This window comes from Copidosoma floridanum, unplaced genomic scaffold (assembly GCF_036245765.1).
Source record: "Copidosoma floridanum isolate Cflo_tuat_1 unplaced genomic scaffold, Cflo_Japanese_pri ptg000020l, whole genome shotgun sequence".
Taxonomy (NCBI): Eukaryota; Metazoa; Arthropoda; class Insecta; order Hymenoptera; family Encyrtidae; genus Copidosoma; species Copidosoma floridanum.
The window spans coordinates 26,255,170-26,273,204 of NW_028321897.1; the positions used below are offsets into that span (position 1 = coordinate 26,255,170).

The window sequence follows — 18,035 nt, forward strand, 5'->3', positions numbered from 1 at the left end:
GATATACAAACTATTAAATCAAATCTAAACAAATCTTATCCTAACGATCAAATCGAATTCATACATTTAAAAAAAGATATCATTATTCTTTTTCGACATAAAATTAGAAAGCAAACTTGGAAAAAATGGTACGAAAATCAACAAAAAGATCCTATGGATGAGCGAAAAAGAATAGTTAAAATGGCGGGAAAAATTATTTTAGAGGACATTCGTAAAACTGTTTATGATAAAAATATTTACAATTTGCCAAAGTTTAATGATAAAAATATCTATGATAGTATTCCTGAAAATTTGATAGATTTACTCGATACTGTTATAAAAACTCACGAAGATAAAAGTAATAAAAATGCATTTAAGTGAAAAAAAAAAAATAGCTACAGTTGCTCATAGTATAATAACATTAGCAAGGCCCCGTTCATTTTTATCGTCAATTTTGCTCGGTCTATCATCGATGATGCACAAAAACTACGCATCGAAAGGGTTGATACATGGATTATCGTATTCAGGATTGTGCGCACCGTACAAGGAAACTTTACTTTTTGAAGCATCAATTGCAGATGACGCTGATAATTATACTATTTCTCCTGAATCTTTTATTCAGTTTATATTTGATAATTTTGATCACGACACTTGCAATCTCGATGGAAAAAAAACGATCCATGTAATGGGAGGAGTTATGGGTGTAACTCCGGCATCATCAGTACATACGAAAGAAACTATCGGTAGACAAAAAAAGATTCCACCTTCAGATATAATTGGAAAATTTGGATTTTATGAGTAAAAACATTTTGAAAAGAAAACTGGAAATGGATTGAAAACAACGTTTATTCAGAATATATTTGATGGCGAATCCAATTATACAAGACCAAAAATTAATACAGAAGATTTTACTTGGCTGTATTTAAAGTATGCAAATAAAAGTTCAAAGGGTCACGGTGGATTCATGGAAGATTTTCATATAAATTCTGAATATGTATAATCAAAAATTATTCCGCTCCCCATTGTTAACAATCCACCAAGTAACTACGACACAATTTTTATTGTTTTGGTAAAAGCAGCTGAAGAAAATAAGCGGAACAATCCGGAAGACATTTGCTTTGTTACATTTGATCAACCTTTGTATCAGAAATCGCGATGTATTCTTGCATGTGTAAATCCAAAAGATGACGAATTTGGTTTATCAAAGGTTAGAGTACGAATTGGTGGCTTTCACATGCTTATGTCATTTCTTGGGGCGATAGGTTTTATAATGGATGGAAGTGGGCTGAAAGAAGCTTTTTCTGTAATATATGCTGAAAAATCAGCTGAAAAAGCACTTGCAGGACATGCGTATGCGAGAGCCATCAGAGCACACTTTCTTATTCAAATTGCTTGGGCTTACAACATTTTTGAATTGCTTGAGTTAACAGACGAAAAAAGAGAAATATTTGATACACTCTTGCTGAATTTAGGCTCAGAAGATTTCGTTGAAGATATTCAGAAAGAAGAGTTTATCGCAGTGAGAGATAAATTTATGAAGCAAATTGAAAAGTTACAAAAAAGAGGGCCCACTGCAGAACTTTGGGTTCAATACTGGGATATGTTATTAATCGTAAGAGATTTTACAAAATCAGAACGCTCGGGTGATTAGGAGTTACATTTAACATGTACGAAACGGATGATTCCATACTTACATGCCAGCGGCTACAATAATTATGCAAAATCTGCTCATTTATATTATCAAGATATGTCACAGTTAAAAGATGCAATGGATGAGTATCAGTACGAACTATTAACAACAAAAAGCTTTTTTACAATTAGACGCACTGACAAGTTTTCGTCTGGAGTTTGGAAAGACATGATTATAGAATAAGTATTAATGCGATGTATGAAGAGTCAAGGTGGACTAACACATGGACGTAGAATGGCTGGTAGTGTTTTAACAAAGTTTATATTAACTATGATTGTTTTAGTTGAAGTTTGTAATGAAATAGAAAATTTCTGCAATATTTCTTATTCAACTTTTGAACAGCACGTTGATTCCAGAGAGTCGAGAATTGCGAGAGATGCTGCAGATCTTGAAAAATTATTGGTCTTTTTTGATATGCACAATCCTTTTCTAGAAATACAACATCTCATGTCTATATTTTTTGGAGTTGTCGGTAACAACTCTACTAATTGTCATCGAGCATACGATGTAGGCATGAATTCTATTACATCAATAATTGGTCAGAGTCTTGAAAGTGTCAAGTTTACTCGAAGTAACAAAGTTTTATCTCTCAAAAGTGTTCAATCATCAGTTAAAGCAGATAATGAGACAGTTCCAATAAATCCATTATTATTATTTCAAAAAATATGAAATAATAAAAGAATACATCAGTTTTTACAGAAGATGGCTTTAGAAAAAATGTAAAATCGCAACTTTATAAAGAATTCACAAGCATTGATAAATTACCAAGTACCGAAAATATAGTGCATGTTATCGATGGTGGATTTTTGTTGCATCAAGTTATTTGGCAAAAAAATGACACGATTGAAGTAATAATTGATTAATATTTGACTTTTCTGCAGAATCATTACGCAGATAATAGTTGCATAGTATTTGATGGTTATCCAGACAATGAGGCTAATAGTGACAATTCAACTGCATCAACATCAGCAACAAAAACAGCCGAAAGCTTAAGGCGAAAAATTAATTCTAGTATTCCTTCATTTAATATTGAACCACAGACAACAATAACGTACACACAAGAGAAAATTTTGTCAAATGACACAAATAAGAATGCATTAATTAAAGAGTTACCAAAAGCATTCAGATTTGCTGGATTTTTATGTAAACAAGCTGCTGAAGATGCAGATACATTGATCATTAATACAGCCATAGAAATTGCCGAAAAAAGTAAGATCGCAAATGCAGAAGCAGGCGTCATCGAATATGAAAAAACGGTTGTTGTTGTTGGTCAAGACATCGATCTTTTGGTTCTTTTGCATCAGTTAAACTCAAATAAATCTAACATTTACTTTTTGAAACCAAGCACAGCCAATGTCAGCGATTTAATTTATTCTTTTAACAGTTTTAATCATGATGATTTTTCTTCTATTGTTGCTCTTCTGCATTGTTTTACTGGATGTGATACAACATCCGCTTTTGCTGGCAAAGGAAAAACAACAAGTTTTAATTCGTTGATTAATACTCCTGAGTTAAAAGAATTAGCACTGCCCTTTTATCAAAGTAATGTAGATCCCAAAGTCATTGCTCGAAATGGTTGTAAACTGATTGCATCGATTTATCAATCAAAAAAATCTAAAATACCACTGAATGATTTAAGATTTACACAGTTTAAATTATTTACTGCAAAGTCGACTTTTAAATTCGAAAAATTACCCCTTTCTGTTAGAGCAGCAATTCAACACTCGTACAGAGTGTACTTCCAACTACACAGTATCCGCAATATACACGTATACATTGTCGTAGTGCTAATGAGAGAGAATAGTGGAGGTTTGCAAGCCGAGCTACATGCTGCCCTCTGGCAGCCAATTGTTTGATACTCTTGATACTCCCTCATTGTAGGCGATGAAAAAGTGGTATTTTTTTACATTAAACAAAACTTCTAATAAGGTAATACTGACTCATAAACGATTAATCCATGTTTAACCTATACTTGTACATACGTATCTTGTTGCAGACAACACAGTGCGTTTATTCATTGGATCATGTAAACCGAAATGTCGTTTAGGTTGAGCCTCAATCAGGTTAAGCATTAGCAGCGTTGCAGTTTAAGTTGATCGATATTAGTGAATGTTCAAATGCACTTATTATTCATGTCATTGTGCTAAAAATGATTCATTTAATTATTTGAATTATAGTTAAGCTTTTGGCAAAGTGTAAAATCGCACAGGTAGATCTTTGTCAGCTGCGCACTCCTGCATCCCAAAAAGTAACAAATTATTCTGTAGCTCGTTTGCAATTTTTTTTTCCAAGCGGTTTCGTCAAATGACTAAACATAGATTTGTAAAAAAATTCAAATAATTTTCCTCCCATAAGACTGACTGTAATTCTACAATGAGTTGACTATATATATTGCAAAATGGATTGAAAAGATCCCAATAGATACCTACCTATAGGTATACAGCTGTTTGCAATACGGTGTATACATAAGAGCCGTAGTGTAGCGTGCTTCTCTATCACTCTCTCTCTCTCTTTTTCTATTACACAGCGCTGCTGCCACATATACCTATGTAGTAGCGGCCACGGTAGCACAGTGGTTGAGATTGCGGTTCTCGTGCTCAGGGGGCTTGGTAATGCACGCTCACGAGTGCAAGACTCGGACTTTTATCACTTAGCTCGCACCTCTTAACATCTACTTTTTCATGTACGTAATTCAACTGTGGTCCAATTGTTCGGAAGCCATGTAAAATAAGGTCTCTTTTGCTGCGTAAGTGATTGATGTCACAATTTAATCTGAGGCGGTTTTTCACTATGCCAATGATGATAGCATATATATGCACAGTAACCAGCATTGCAGAGCCTATTGGACACAGATCTCAGAAATGGCTGTAAAATACAAAAAAAGGGAGAGAGATTCGATGCATACTGGATAACTAGCGAAATAAATAAATATTTGAACATGATGGAAAACAGCATTTTATATGAATGTAAATAAGCTTAAAGTATTATTGCAGATAGTGCCATGCGCGTGGGTCCTCATGAGTCGGCGAACGTGCAAGGCCTATAAAGCTGTATGGGCAGCTATGAAGGAAATGAGCCCTTCTTTCTCACCACAAAAGAGCATGTGCGACTAAGAGAAAGCTCTAATGCGATCGTTACGTGAGTCGTTCAAGGGTATAAAAGTTAAGGGATGTTATTTCCATATTGCCCAAGTAAGAATAACATAGTTAAAATTGACCTTTCGAACGTTTTTGCTATAGCACGATGTATCGGTTGGAGCGGCGTTGAAGAGCTTCCTCTGACAGACCACGCTACAGCAAAAACGTTCGAGAGGGATAAAAACTACCAACGATTTGTAAGGCTTAAATAAAATTAACACATGCACTTAAAATTATGCTGCAATCAGTGTTTGAGTCAGGGAACTATGCAAAGTACGCCGTTTCCTGGTGTTAAAGTACTTAGTAATCACCGTGTATATAACATGTCAGATGGTATCAGATGCATTTATGCCTGCATTTACCAAGAGAGAAATATTTATAAACCATTATTTGTATATTTCAGGCTATAGTGCGAAAAGCAAAGTCAAAAGACTATAAACATTTTTATAGAGTAAATAACAAAGGAGTTAATCCTCAAGGGCACAAAATTTTGAAACAGCTACTGGTATTGTCCCTACTCCCTGATACAAAAGTTGAAGAAGACTTAAGCTTGGTGGAAAAATTAATCCAAGAGTCATTTTCCGACGGTGAGTGGACGAAAAAAAAATGGTTGAAGTTTATCAACTATTATATTAAACCAGAGTGGATTATCAAAGTCAAGCCTCATATTTTTCCGTCTACGAACTTGTCGATCGTACAAATAATTTTTTAGAAACATTCCATCGAATGTTAAATGAGCTCATGGGAACGAAGCCGAGCACATTCCGAATTTTATGTACGTATAGTTATTTAACATTATTCCATTTCAAGTGTAATAATTCGCAATTGAGGTGATAGATATAAAAAAAAAAATCACTCCCATGAACATAAAAGTACTTTGCTTACAACAAAGAAGTAAATGAAATTTGATAATCATATTTTTTAAATATCACAAATAAGTATTAATTTGTGAATCACTTTTAACCCGCGGGCGCTTAAGTACATTGCGCCTTAGAGGCAACCACCCTAGAGGGAAGTAATTCACGGGTTTAAAATATGCCCTCAGGTCAAAAATCTTACTTTGCGCCCTTGGAAAGAAAATATTAAACGTGCCTTGGGCACAAACAGATTTTTCAGAGCGATGTTTTATCATTGTTGTTATTAGAGACAAAAATCATGTTTTTTTTTTTAATCGTATCGTGGGGTAGAGTAAAAAATTGAAGTAAAATAAAACAATTTCATTAACACAGTTTTTGGTTTTTCATTAGAGAAATCTGTAGAATACAATAAAGTATTGAGCACGTGAAATACTTAGCAACATTAATTAATGCAAGAATAAGTTAATACTAGGGGCCCTGCCCCTGGGCGCAACTCACGCAAACCCCTTACATATTAGAACAAAATATTTAATATTCTGATTTTTTTACGATTAAATAGTTTGCTATTTTAAAACATATTGTTCAATTTCTTATTTACCTCAAAAGATAGAGCTACTGTTAGAGCTAGAGTAGAAACGAGAATCTGATATGATTTTCAAAACTTAGTACAGATACTTTGATAAAAATCAAGGATCGATCCCTGCTGGATCTCGACCGGGCCAAAAACATGCAGCAACTTACAGTTGGGCTAAGACCCGCACAACGTTTACGAGACGAAATCATCAGAGATGCCTGGGCAGAGTTACGAGCAGAGCCATCGTCGTCAGTTGCAAAGTTCATAAACCACCTATCAGGATTTAATGATGACTCTCTGATCGATCAAATCGTACAAAGTAAGTTTATGTATACATAAATATGTAACAGTTGTTTCTTACCTTACGCAATCCATATTTCCGCCTTACGATCAGACTTTGCCCTTGAGGCTCGCTTGGAACCCTTCAATTACTTCGAAGAACCTTACAACCAAAGTGCACGATATGATTAGAAATACATAGTAGGCCCTCGGGTACCAACCTTGTAGTTTGCGACACCGGTAAAAGAAATATACGTGAATTGAGCATGGACAAAACAACTCGCACCCTTTGCGTGCTTGAGCATTTACTTTGCACCCTAGGAACGCAAGTACTATCTAAATCGCCTTGAAACAATTGTTTGAGAGAAGAAATTTATTTTCTTATGTGTAAACTTCTTACTCACAGTAAATATTAACACTTAAATGCAATGTTGATTAATCCTCAGTATCTCCAATCTTGAATATGAGGATTTTTTTTCTTTTCGGAGTAATTAAAATTTACTCATTTGCATAGAAAACGAAAAAATCTTATTTTCAGAGAATGCGCACACAGTGCTAAGTTTGCGTACTTTGTAATGAGAAATTTCTTCCGCAGCGTACTCGTGTAAGCGATTTGAGATTATTGCTTTCTGAAATTCGTTAGATAAAATGTACTACACTTAAGTTTTACGTGTTTTAGTTTAAGACGCTTTACTTCTTGACATTTTTTAAATAGAAATTAAAAACATTGGTTCTTGTTACCCTACTCGGCTTGCACTCGTAGTAGACGTTTTCTAACGGTTCATTTATATTTATATTGCATAAATGTTATAATGGTTTTTTTGTATGTATCAACTTTCTCCGTACGAAACTATACCAACTTTCTTTGTACGTTAATGCAACGCAAAGACAAGTTCTTGAATTTGAGTTATTTTTATTATGTATGAATTTGTAATTATCGTACACAAGTAGTTCTCGTTGAAAAATTTTTTTTCTCAATAATTTCCTGAAACGAGTGAAAAGATATAGCAACGGAAGTAAAAAAATCGGAGATCATAGTAATAGAAAATCGAACAACTTAATCGACGCCCTGTACGAAAACTAACGTGGCTTGTAAACTCATCTTACAAAAAATATCGTTGCTCGCCGATTTCCTACGAAAACTAAAGTAGCTCATGGAATTTCGACAAACACTAACGTATAACTCGCACATTTTACACGGAAACTGAGGTAGCTCGCAGATTTCCAACGAAAACTTACGTTACTCGCGGACTTTTACAAAGACTCTCGTAGCTCACAAACTGCTATTCTCGTAATCTACATACTAAAAAAGTAAGTTGATAAATAAATATAGACTAGCTTGAAAAGAAGTATTGCAATGTAATTTACTAATGCTTTTTCAATTTATATTACTTAATACGTTATTAGTTTATTTCTATTAATTAATATATTAAGAATTGCAACCTCGTGTCGACTTGCATTGAAACTTAAGGGTATTCAGTCCCATTACGGAAAAAATGTTACTGTATATAAAAATTTAATTTCCTGTGTAGCCCGAAAAGAAATCAACCAATGGCTATTATATAGTATAGTAACTATAAAATTTGTAGATAAACCAGATGAAGACGTGGAATCTGACGAAGAGGATTTCATCGACTCAGATCTCGAAGACGAGACAATGGACTATGAAGATTTTCGTTATGACTCGGACGTTCCTTATGATGACGAAGATGCTTTGTTTTTAGAAAAACAAATGGAGGTGGATCATGCACAATGTATAAGCTGTCAACTTCTGTTGCAATGCATTTTCAAACAAAAAATCATTTATCTGTGATTATATATTATACATTCAAGACAAATCGGGGATGTGTATTAAGGCATTTATTTATTTATTTATTGTGTCAGTCTAAAATTGTAAAATATTTTTGCTAACTTACGCAAAATTGAAATTTGGGAAAGTAGAGTACACCTCACTTTGATCAACGAAAGGGGTGAAAATCATTTCTAAAATTCGTGTTTTTTCCAAGTCTCTGAATTTAGACATGTTTTTAGAATATCAACGTAAAATTCCAGAACAAAATTTACTATAAAAATAATTTGAAATCTACTTCATGACAAATGTTCAGCCACTAAGTTTTTTTTGCGTTTACTTTTGGTTTGACTTTTACAAATCATTTCCGGGTAATTCATGCACAACTACGGTATTCAGGGCTCACTGATCTTCAAACAGATTATTCATAATGAAATCGTAGCTATTGGATTTGTGATAAATGGAACAATGATAATACTCAAATTTGCATGTGTTTCTGCATAACAAAAATTTACGTTTATTTATACAAAAATTTCGAGGCGTATCGGTCTCAAAATGTCTCTAAGCAGAATGTGAGATCAACGATGTATTGAAAACGTGAAGAAATGGCACAACGCCAAATAACACGTATTGTGGTATTTTTTTATGGTTAAGTGGTTGTGTAATTAATTTCTATGTAATATGAAGGTGCCACGTCTTGCGTACGTAGTATCAACACATTGAGAGCAAAAACACAAAATTCAAGAATGTACTGGTTAAAAAAATTACTTACAATGTTTTTATTTGAAGTTGGTTTTTTAAATTGTTTCATGATTCAAACTGTGTAAACAAAATATTTTGGTAACTGCAGACTAGAGTAATTGAAAACTATTCTTTAATAAGAAGTTGAAAAAAGCACGAGAATTAAAAAAAAAGGTTCTAAATATGTTTTAATAGATAATAATTAGGCCAATATCAACTTTTAACACAATGTAGTTTTTAATCACTAATAGTACATAATAATTGTCAATGTCTCAAAAATTTTATTCGTTGATTCGTAGACGTATAAAGTTTGTCAATTTAAGTGTTGGACCAACGTTGGTTACGCATCTTTTAAAAAATGAAATTTTTTTTTATCATTTTCCATTACATAAATTTATGTGATAAATTGCGTTTTTTAACATTTCATGCAAGCTATGGAATTTCAAGTATTTATGAATCATAAGCAGTCATATTTGTTTAAGCATTTTAATATTAGAGCTCGAGCAGCTATAGTAGGCCTGGCCACATAGTTATATGTAGTTTTATGATAAAGTTCCTTTATCCTGTATTAGTGTTTCCTTACATCCGTGTTGTGTGACGCGTAATTTTAATAATACTGCATGACTAATACGATAGTTACAACATTTATGGTATTGTTACAAACAATCAGTTTTGTTTGTGGGACACAGTTTCCAGTGAAATGGATGCGGCTGACAATTTACTGATAAAGTTACAGGAGAATAAAAAAATGGAGTCCATAACGGAGATAAAAAATCAGCAAGCTAAAGAACAGGAAAAAAAGGGAGACCACGTAGAGATAAGCGAAAAATGATGGATGTAACAAATATCATGACAGAAAAAAGATTGCGCAAAGAAAATAAAAACAGCGATTACATTTATGTATAATTTTAAGTAAAAAGTACTGTTTCGTGTATATACACGCCCTTCTGTAATGTAATTCGATTATTTACACCCAAGATTCTCATATGACAAACTATAAAATGTTTGCTTAATAAAAGCTTTGTCATCAACAGTTCATATACATTTTTAATGATTGTATCCGAAACTGAAAAGTTTAATGTGGTATAGCTAAAGGTGGCTCAGACCTATATATTTTGTATTTTTTAAACTATTTCATCAAGTTGGCTGTTGACGTTTATCAACAGAGAAGAATATTCTTTTTAAAAAAAAGTATATTATGTATACAAAATTTATTTTTTTGCAAAATTGCATGTAGTATAGGTAAATATTGTTCAGACATACTAACTCTTAAAATAATTACAGTACTTTAAAACGATCAGTTTGGTTTGTGTTCGATCTTAATTTTAAAAAGACAGTTTTACCAGTTATACGAGTTGACTGAAGGTTAAGAGGAACTTGTTGAATACTCAGAATAGGTAATAAATTAAAAGTTTTTTTTTTTAACATAAATTACCAGTTCTTTGTATAGAATCAACGCCTTTGTTATATAATGTCGACAACTTACTTGATGAAATACTTTAAAATTAAGAAAGAGTAGGTCTAAGCCACGTATAAAGAATTGAATATTTTTCATAAAATAGTATTTATTATGTATAAATCATTAGAAATAGCATACAACAATATTTTGCATCAGAATTATACTAATATTATACAAGGCCAAAGGATGTCAAGTTTTCTCTATATTAAAGTGTAAGGGTTAATGTGGACGCAATTGTATTAGGTATTATGACATTTATGAACATTAATTTTTTCTTTAAAAAATTATACTAACGCTATTCCGTCCAACTTTTGAATCAAAGACCCGTCAATATAAAAAAATGTCATTGTAAAAAAATTAGAGATACTCGTTTAACGTACCATAGGATCCACTGGTTTAATAGTCTACTATATTAAATGAATTTTTTTTGTGTTATAATGCGGTACTAACGTGTGAATAATCACATTAAATGCATATTTTGTATATACTGCTATAACTCACATATACTTATATACACTAATATAAAAACCAACTAATTTTCCTATGCTCTGTATCTATTATTTTTTGCTATTCCATCCCTGACTAATAATTTTGCAGGTAAAATTATATTTCCTAAACAATATTAATCTGTACTGTTACTAGGCCTCGCTTTTGTATCACACAAAATATTGTATAGGCTCTCTCCACTTGAAAAAATGATGAGTTGAAGAGTCAAAGTCTGCATGTCGGGTATTTTGTATACGTTTTGTATCAACGATACTTACATTTAAATACATCTAATTTGCATAAGCAATGATACAAGTAAGCAAGTAAATTTGATATCACACACTATGACATTAATATCAAAAATATGACTATCAATATTATGCATCAAATGTAAAAATCAGCTCACGCTCTAAAAATTAGCTCGATCGAAGCAATTTATAGGTTATTTTGAGTTAATGAATACCATTCCTCGAATTCTCGGTCCTCTTGACGCTTCGCCCCCTTTTCCTGATTCACCCGCCTGATTTCGTCCTCCATCGTAGACAAATGGAAAGTTGTCGTGGGGATGAATTTGAAAAACTGGTCAAGCGTTAGAAGAACATTTAAATCCAACGACTCATCCCATTTGTGTCTGATGGGGATTGGAATGACCGAGAATTCGAGACAGCTGCGAAAAGGGCGAAGAGCACGGGACAGGCGACTGCGATGGTCACTAATACGAATGTATTTAAATGTTTGAGCTGCGGAGAGGTACACCGCATCTACTCTTGCCCGGAATACAACAAGTTGAGCGTCGAAGAGCGATGGAAAGTTATTCAACTGAAAAAATTGTGCCAAAATTGCGAAGAAGTACACTCAGAGCACTGTAAAGCAGGGTCCTGTAAAACATGCGGCGAGCGGCATTACACGTCTCTCCATTGCGACTCGAAGAATGCGAAACCAAGCGCGTGACTTGGAGTGGGCGAGCTAGAGACGATCACCCGAGCCGCACAGTCACAGCTAATGATGAGCGCAGTTATTCGAGTCAAAAATGCGCAGGGTAATTTCGTCGAAGCACGCGCGCTTCTTGACACATGTGCTACGGCCCATTTTATAACCGAAAAATTCGCGCGTGAATTAAAACTTCCGTTAAATGCGTGTTCTATCCCCGTGGGCGCGATTAACGCATTAAAAACGACTACAAAGTATTAGGTCGAGATTAATTTCCGGTCACGTACAAGCGATTTCGCAAAAACTTTAACTTTTCTCACCATCCCTAAAATAGCCAATTTCGTACCCGATGAGCCTTTTCCGCGGTCGTCAATAGCGATCCCACCAAATTTGAAACTTGCCGATCCCCGTTTTCATATTCCGAGTCCAGTAGATATGCTTATCGGCTCCGGAGCCACGTTATCACTTCTATCAGTCGGTCAAATACGCGTTTCGAACGGGAGCGATTTAACGTTGCAAAAAACACAATCAGGTTGGGTGATTGCGGGCGGTATTGCGAATGACAACCTCGAAAAATCAGCAGTGACGTGTAACTTAAGTGCTTTAACCGAACAGTTAGCGAAATTTTGGGAAATCGAAGAGGTTAAAAACGTAGTGGGCGTATCAGATCCGGAGTCTCTATGCGAACGGCATTATGTAAAAAGTACAACACGCGATCGAACCGGGCAGTATATTGTGCGTCTTCCATTTAACGACTAAGTAGTGGATTTAGGAAACTCTCGCACGCAAGCCCTTCGTCGGTTTCATGCGATGCGCCGGAAAGTGCAAGCAGACGATGAACTCAATCGTTAATATACGAAGGTACTTGACGAATACATAGCACTCGGACGTATGACGTTGTTGCAAAACGAAACACCAGACGGATACTACATGCCACATCATGCGGTCGTAAAATCGTCGAGCAGTACGAAAAAGGTGCGTGTAGTATTCGACGCGTCCGCAAAAACTGACAGAGGCGTCTCGTTGAATCAAAAACTACTTGTACGCCCCACCATTCAACCGAAACTTTTCGAACATTTAATGCGATTTCGATCTTATGCATTTGTCTTAACCGCAGACATAAAAAAATGTATCGGCAGGTCTTAGTGCATCCCAACGACAGGCAATATCAGCGTATTTTTTGGAATCATGGGAAAGAGATCGCGGTATACGAGCTGAACACGGTTACGTTCGGAGTCGCCTCTGCACCCTATCTCACGATACGAACGCTTCACCAGTTTGCAGACGATGAGGGGCGCGATTTTCTGCGAGCAGCAAAAATTTTGAAACGCGACTTATACGTTGATGACCTGTTAACAGGTGCAAATTCGATCGAAGAACTTGCGATACTTCGCGACAAAATTATCGGTATCTTGGGGCGCGGAAAATTCAATATTCGCCAATGGGCATCCAACAATAAATACGCGTTCGATACGCTAGATCGGAAAATTTTTGAGAGTGATTGTGCGGTAAAGACGGAAGCAGTTTCGAAAACACTCGGGGTAACTTGGGATTCGCGAGCGGATACGTTTATTTTTACCGTCAAAGAAAGTACAATTCCAAATAAAATCACGAAGCGCCATATACTTTCCGAGATTGCAAAGATTTTTGATCCACCGGGTTTATTGGGGCCGGTAGTTCTGTACGCGAAATTAATTATTCAGGAGTGTTGGAAACAAAAGTTTGATTGGGACGAATCGGTACCGCAGGAGTTGTATTCGCGATGGGTGGAGTTTGCGAACCAGCTGTCTCTCATCCGCAATTTTGCAGTAGACCGGAAAATCCTTATCGATAGGCCTACGAAAATCGAGTTACATGGATTTTGCGATGCGAGTCTATTAGGTTATGGTGCATGTTTTTATTTGCGTTCAGTAGATCGGTATGGAAATTGCGTTGTGCGTCTGGTATGTGCGAAGTCTCGAGTAGCTCTGGTAAAGTCGAAAACGATCCCGCAACTGGAACTATGCGGTGCCCTGCTCCTCGTGGGATTGTACAGTGAAATGCGTCAATCTCTAGAATTTGAAATTCATAAAGTAGTACTCTGGTCGGATTCAACGATCGTATTGCATTGGCGAAGAAAATCACCGGAAACTCTTAAAGTTTTCGAAGCAAACAGAGTTAGCAAAATTCAAGCGCTGGACGTCGTTCACGAATGGATGCATGTGCGAACGAAAGATAATCCGGCTGATGCACTGTCCCGAGGTCAATTATCTACCGAGTTTAAAAAAAATCGAATGTGGCTGAATGAACCTGAGTGGTTGAAAAAATTTGAAAGCGAGTGGCCGAGAATGGCGTTAACGTCACCGAGTGAATTACCAGGTCTTAAGAGCAAAACGTGTCTTTTAGTAAATTCAGGGGTAGAAATTTTTTCGCGATTTTCCTCATATTCTAAGTTAGTTAACGTAATTGCGTAATGTCTTCGTATGCGTCGTTCAAATAAGTTCAAAGGGAAATCAATCAGCGTTGAAGAAAATCTTGAAGCGGAGCGTCGGGTGTTAAAATTAATTCAAGCAGAGCAATTGGCTGAAGAAATTGCGCGTGTATCTGCATCTAAAAAGGTAAAAAGTGCACGGTTAGCAGCGTTCGATCTATTTGTTGATGAGCATGGTATTTTACGAGTTGGCGGACACTTAAAAAACGCGAAAATTTCTTTCGATCAAAGTTTATTACCATCGCACCATAATGTATCTGATTTGATAATCCGAGATGCGCACTATCGTACTTTGCATGCGGGAATCCAAACTACATTACACACTATAAGACAGCGTTTTTGGTTGTTCGACGGAAAACAACAAGTTCGAAAAATCGTACGAAAATGCGTAGATTGCGTGCGTTATCGCTCTAATCCGATTCATAGTAAAATGGGAAATTTGCCATCAGCACGCGTTACCGCGTCAGGCGCGTTTACTCACGTGGGAATAGATTTTTTTGGGCCAATGTACATCAAAGAGAAGAAACTGCGGAATCGTAATCGCGTCAAGGTTTATGGTTGTGTGTTTGTATGTATGGCATCGAAAGCAGTGCATATCGAAATAGTGAGCGATTTAACCACCGAAGGATTTTTAGGCGCGTTTAAGCGTTTTTGCGGCCGACGCGGCATTCCCAAACACGTGTTTTCGGACAACGGCACGAATTTTGTCGGAGCAAGTAATGAATTACAAGAAATTTTCGCTCTGTTTAACTCCGACCAGTTTCGTGACGATGTTGATCATTTCGCAGTCCAGAGAAACATCATCTGACATTTTAATCCGCCGCTTTCACCACACTTTGGTGGGATTTGGGAGTCGGCAGTAAAATCGTTTAAACACCATTTTAAGCGAGTGATCAGCGAACAACTCTTAACCTTTGAAGTACTAAATACCCTCGTTATCGAAATCGAAACCATTCTTAATTCTAGACCACTTTATAGTATATCGAGTGATCCTAATGATATAGCGGCCATCACGCCGGCACATTTATTAATCGGAAGACCGTTGAATTTTTTTCCGGAAACTGACCTTTCTTGTGCTCCAGGTAACCGATTGTCAGCATGGCGTTTCATCACGAGAGCACGACAAGTTTTTTGGAAGCGATGGCACCTGGAATATTTGCACGAACTTCAACGTTGACAAAAGTGAAGCAAGTCCAATCACGAGATCGGTATCGATTCCGTCGTCCTCCTCATCGATAGAAATCAACCCTGCATGCGATGGCGGCTAGGGGTTGTCATCGAGATCCACCCGGGCGCTGATGGCATCGTACGAGTCGTCACCGTTAAAACTGAGCAAGGGAGCTTCAAACGCAACGTCACATCGTTGTGTCCACTTCCGATCTCATCGTCACAAGAAGACTAAATTTTCGATCGTGTTGTCTGTCTTATATTAAACCGATTTGTGTAAACATCGCTCGAATTGTAAACACACTTACACACCACTACACTCTCACACCATCGTACGATTCGCACAGTAAGCACTTTTTCGAATACGCTACACATATGATGTTTTTGATTTGCTCGCCTTCTCTCGCAACGGGGGGAGCATGTTTAGTCGAAATGACAAAAATTCGTAGACCGCCTCGTGAGCGATGGAGGATCAACCTCGCAGCACGCCGAAGGTGGCAACACACCGAGTTCACACAAAATTCATCACATATTCACATATGCAAGCGCCGGTCAATTTCTTTCTTACCTTCATCCTTTTTCTCCTTTTGTGTCAGTCGGTACAATTAATCGCTCTCGCGCCAACTCATTAAGTCTCTCTCAATACTCTCATTAGCTAAACATTTCTCTCCTTCTCTATCATGCATCTACATCTCCATCTCCTTTGCTCCCATTAAGTGTCCACGGGTCATAGGTCTCTCCCCCTCTCTTAATTGCTTACATCATTCTCTCTCTCTCTTTTTTCCCGGCTTTTCACATAAGGTGTAAGGGATTGAGGGGTCCTGACGACTGCAGCGGGTAGGAGAATTCAAAAGGGAAGGGGGGTCTTGCGACTACTTTGGGTAAGCGCGCTGGGTCAGTTCCGAACTATCTGTCTTTACAAAGCGGTCTATAGTTGTCAACTGCGATCTCGAGTATCTGGCATAGTTGGGTATTATATTCGTCCTACTGGTTTCTACATCTTTCCTCATCATCATCACGCACACGTGTATCTGGGAGTCACCTTTATGGGGTTAATTTTTTTCACGCTTTCCTTTTTATATCATCATCGTCATCTGCATCATCTTCGAGAAGCTCGGCGTGCTGCGAATAAAGCACGGCGAAAATCCGCTTCACGGACCGTGCAACGTTTGTCAATTCGTGAGTTTTTCGAGACACGTGCGGACGCGCACGTATACGTTTTCTACACGCAATACACAAGTACACACTCTTGATTTCAGGAAGTTTATCTTAAATTTATTGTTCAACCTCACTCGTTTGTATTTTTCATTAATTTTTCTTCTCTTGGGTTTTTCTCTTCGGAGTTTTTCCCTTGAGCCACGAAGTATATCTTCGTTTGTGGCTCATAATAAGTGCATTTTGAATTTATTTCACCTATAGTTCATTCCCATCCTCCGTTCCAATAAATTCAGCAAAATTATCTTTTTTTAGGAGGATTTTAATTAATCATTTGTAAATTGAGTAGTTTTTTGTGCCACGATCCCTCCTAAATTTTAAGTAACAAATAAGTTGACTTCGTCAAAATAGACGCAGCCAACAGGGCAGCAACACTCTTGCTACAATAAATAATGACAAGTACTAAGGGCTATGCTGTTCAAATTGACTTTATTTGAAAAACGACGTTTCGACTACTCCAAGGTAGTCCTTATCAAGTCAAATATTAAACAATAATCGCAGAGTGTCGTCAATGTAAGATGTTTATTCTACTCAACTGCGATATAGCTCAACTCACTATATCGCAGTTGAGTAGAATAAACATCTTACATTGACGACACTCTGCGATTATTGTTTAATATTTGACTTGATAAGGACTACCTTGGAGTAGTCGAAACGTCGTTTTTCAAATAAAGTCAATTTGAACAGCATAGCCCTTAGTACTTGTCATTATTTATTGTATTATTAGCTGTTCTTGGAATCAAATAAAAACTCTTGCTACAATTCAGTATGGATGATATCGAATGCATGAATGACCAATTTGATTCAGCTCATTGTGCTGTGAAGAATGCTACAGCTTTAAAAAAATGGATTTTAAAAGAGCAGCAACGACAAAACGATATTTTTAATCAATGTACACCTGATACACAATACTTATGCAATAAATTAGTTCTTCATGAATCTATGTCGATTTTTTCCATTTACGCCTCCTCATTACTGCGCCGATTAAAATTACTTTATCGTATTAACTGACTCTATTCGTTGGCGAGGTACTGCGGTGAAGAGGAGTAAGCCAAGCAATGTTGGGATACGCTTTCGGTTATGTAATGGTATACATGTTCTCTGGCAACACGCATCACTCGATACGCCCGCTCTTGAGAAAAAAATATGATGCTGGTACATTATACGCCTAAATAAGAAGCGAAGAGTTATCGGCCACGGCTTACACATACGTGTATCCTAGCATGACTCGTTGCACCCGCTCTTGCTAAGAAAAAAATATT

At 36.4% G+C, this 18,035-nt stretch overlaps 1 protein-coding gene and 1 pseudogene across 4 annotated transcripts in view; one reads left to right on the forward strand and one right to left on the reverse strand.

Moving 5' to 3' along the window:
• The window catches only part of Nup160 (nuclear pore complex protein Nup160), a 345,777-nt gene that overhangs the window by 323,922 nt on the left and 3,820 nt on the right, over positions 1–18,035 (reverse strand). The gene's annotated exons all lie outside the window — the stretch shown is intronic.
• On the forward strand, positions 1,220–9,878 carry LOC149374423 (uncharacterized; annotated as a pseudogene).